Genomic DNA, 3630 nt, shown 5'->3' with positions numbered 1-3630 from the left:
GCTCCTTGGAAACTCTGTGGGGCAGTTCTACTCTGTCCTATAGGGTCGCTATGAGTCAGAATTGACTCGATGGCAACAGGTGTGGTTTTTTTTTTTAGGTTGGAGATTAGGTGTCTCTCGGGCTGACATTTGAAGGTCTGGAGCTGACGGTTTATGAGGGTTTGTTAGGTTTTTAAGCGCTCCGGCCATGGGCACCAACCCGATCTTCCAGCCCCTGCGGACGGACCGCCCCCCCCGGGGGGGGATTGGCTGCTCTGGGACCCTGAGCCCAGAGAGCGGTGAGAAGCTGACAAACGTGAGTGATGCCCTGCAGGCTCCAGTCGGCGGGGCAGCCCTGCTCACACGGTCTCAATACGGGTAGTCGGCTTCGTGCCTGGGGGGTGGTTTCCGAATGTTTCCTCGTGGCCCCCCCCCCGTGCGGGGCGACAACTCTCCCCTGGGCGGGGACCTAGTAGAGGCCTGCAGGGCATCAGGGTGTGGAGGGGCAGAGCTTGGGCGGGAAGGGCGCGGCCCTGCAGGTTCCTGTACATGACCACGGCAGGGGGCTGCGGGTCCTGAAGGCTGGGCCTGGTCGAGGACCCACTAGGTCTCGCAGACGGAGTGGGTTAGGATAATCATAGCATTAATGGGAGTATTGAGAGAGCGCCCTGGGGCGTTGGGTCCCTCTGGAAGAAAAGCTTCTGCTGTCGCCACTGGAGCGGTACCCAGGTCGTCCCGGCTTAGGTCCAGGAGGTTCCCATGCTCGGAGGGTCTGGTGGGCAGAACAGAACCGGCGGTGCGCACGCCCTCTCGCGGCCTTGCGCCGAATCGCTGAGGTTCAGTGTCAGGTGATTCTAAGCCATGGTTTTGGAACTCAATAGTGAAGCAGAGCAAATAAATGATGCAGTGCCTTGATGGGACCGGTGGAGACAACAAGAAGCAAAGCACAGCTGAAACTTCAAAATTCCACTGAGTGTTAGTAGGATTTGGAGGGAGAAAATAGACGGAGAGTCGAGAGGCCCAGAGATGCAGAAGGGTTAGAGGATTAGGGGTTAGGGTTTGGTGTTAGGGGTTCAGGTTGGGGGGTTAGAGGTTTGGGAGTTAGGTTTAGGGGTATAGGTTTTAGGTGGCTGGGGGTTGGGGTTAGGGCTGGGGTTACTAGGCTAGGGCACAAGTGGTTTAGGGTTATGGTTAGGGTTAGAGTGGGGCTGAGGTTGATTCCCAGTCTTGTGTACCATCTCTTCCTTCACCAGAGTTACCACATATCTGTCGTTTGGTTGGAAACCCTGATGGCATAGTGGTTAAGACCCACCAGTGGTACCCAAAGGTCTGCAGTTCGAATCCACCAAGCGCTCCTTGGAAACTCTATGGGGCAGTTCTAATCTGTCCTATAGGGTCTCTATGAGCTGGAATCGACTCGACGGCGGTGGGTTTGTTTTTTTTGGTTATTGTTTAGTTAGCTTTTCTCTACCCACTCTCCGTCTGCCTGGTGAACATCAAGGATTGTTTCTGTGTGTAAACGTTTTCATGAGTTTTTATGATAGTGGTCTCTTAGTGTATATGTCGTTTTGTGATTGACTTAGTCAGCATGATGCGCTCCAGATTCATCCATGGTGTGAGATGTTTCGGAGATTCATCATTGGTCTTCATTGTCGTGTAGTGTTCCACTGTGTGTATGTACCGTAGTTTGTTTATCCATTCCTCTGTGGACGAGCACTGAGGTTGTTTCCATCTTTTTGCTACTGTGAATAATGTCGCAGTGAACACGGGTGTGCATATGTCTATTCCTGTGACATGGAAACCCTGGTGGCTAGTGGTTAAGTGCTACGGCTGCTAACAAAAAGGGTTAGGGTTTGAGGTTCGGGATGTTAGGGTTAGGGTTGTTAGAGTTCTGGTTGTTAGGGTTTCGGGTTAGGGGTTGGGGTTAGGGTTTTGGGGTTAGGGATGTTAGGGTTAGGGTTGTTAGGGTTTGGGTTAGGGTTTGAGGTTAGAGTTTGGATTTACAGGTTAGGTGTTAGGGGTTGCAGTTTGGGGTTTACAGTTTTGGGGGTTTAGGGTTTTGGGGTTTAGTCATTAGGGTTTGGGTTAGGTTTTAGGGGTCAGGATTTAGATTTAGGGTTGGGGTTGGTGTTGGGTTTGTTTGGGATATGTGGTTTGGGGTAAGAGGGTGGGTGTTAGAGGTTTGGGGGTTAGAGATTGAGGGAGTTAGAGGGTGAGGGGTTAGAGGGTGAGGGGGTTAGAGGTTGAGAAGATTATAGAGTGAGGGAGTGAGAAGGTGAGGGTGTGAGGGGGTGAAGGTTAGGGTTTAGGGTTAGAGGGTTTAGGCTTAGGGTTCAGAGGCTTAGGGTTAGGGGGTTAGGGTTTCAGAGTTCAGAGGTTGGGGTTGGTGTTGTGGTTAGGGTTAGAGAGTTAGGGTTAGAGGGTTACGGTTGGAGGTTTAGGGTTAGAAGATTAGGGGTATGGTTTAGAGGTTTAGGGTTAGGGGTTAGGGCTAGGGTTTAGGGGTTCAGGTTTAGGGGTGTGGGATGGGTCTGGGGTAAGGTTTTAGGGTTTAGGGTTAGAGGGTTATGTTTAGGGCTTAAGGCTTAGAGTTTAGGGTTTTAGGACTTAAGGTTTAGGGCTTAGGGCTTAGAGCCTAGGGTTTAGGACTTAAGGTTTAGGGTTTAAGGCTTAGAGTGAGGGTTAGGGCTGGGGCTGGGGTTAGGGTTTAGGGTTTAGTGTTAGGGTATTAGGGTTAGAGGGTTAGATGGTTTAGCGTTTAAGTTTAGGGTTTAGGGGTTGGGGTTAAGGGTGTTAGTGTTTAGGGTTTTGGCATTTAGGATGTTAGGGTTGAATGTGTTAGGGCTAAGGGTGTTAGGGTTTTGTGTGTTAGGGTTTTAAGTGTTAGGGTTTACAGTTTAGGATTAGGCTTAGACCCATTCTTAGGTTTAGGGCTAGGGATTTGAGGTTTAGGGTTTGGCGTTGGGTTTGGGGGTTGGGGTTAGGTTTAGGGCTAGGATTAGAGGGCTAGGGTTAGAGGGTTAGAGTTTCAGGTTAGCGTTAGAGGGTTAGGGTTCGAGTGTTAGGGTTAGGGTTAGGGTCGTTAAGGTTAGGGTGGTTAGGGGTTAGGTGTTAGGATTTAGGGTTTAGGGTATAGGGGTTAGAGTTTGGGTTAGGGTTAGAGTTTAGGGCCTTGGGGGTTAGGACCTAAGGGCTTAGGGCCTTAGGGGCTTTGGGACTTAGGGCTTAGGGGCTAGAGTTAGAGGGCTAAGGCCAGAGGGCCAGGGTTATGGTTTGATTCCTGGTTGGCAATTTTTTTCCTTCAATATTTTGTATAAGTCCTCCCATTGCCTTCTTCCCTCCATGATTTCTGCTGAGTAGTCCAAGTTTATTATTATTTACTCTCCTTTTTTGGTGACTTCCTTTATCCCTAGCCTCTCTTAAAATTCTCTTTATGTTTGATTTTGGCAAGTTTGATTATTATATGTCTCGGTCACTTTCTTTTGAGATCACCTTATGTGGAATTTGATGAGCATCTTTCATGATATCAGGGAAGTTTTCTGCCAACAAATCTTCAACAGTTCCCTGTGTATTTTCTGTTAGCCCTCCCTGTTCTGGTACTGCAATCACTCATAGTTATTTCTCTTGATAAAGTCCCACATGATTCTTTGG

The sequence above is a fragment of the Loxodonta africana genome, unplaced genomic scaffold (genome assembly GCF_030014295.1).
Source record: "Loxodonta africana isolate mLoxAfr1 unplaced genomic scaffold, mLoxAfr1.hap2 scaffold_354, whole genome shotgun sequence".
In the NCBI taxonomy this organism is placed as follows: Eukaryota; Metazoa; Chordata; class Mammalia; order Proboscidea; family Elephantidae; genus Loxodonta; species Loxodonta africana.
This window is presented reverse-complemented; position numbering follows the sequence as displayed.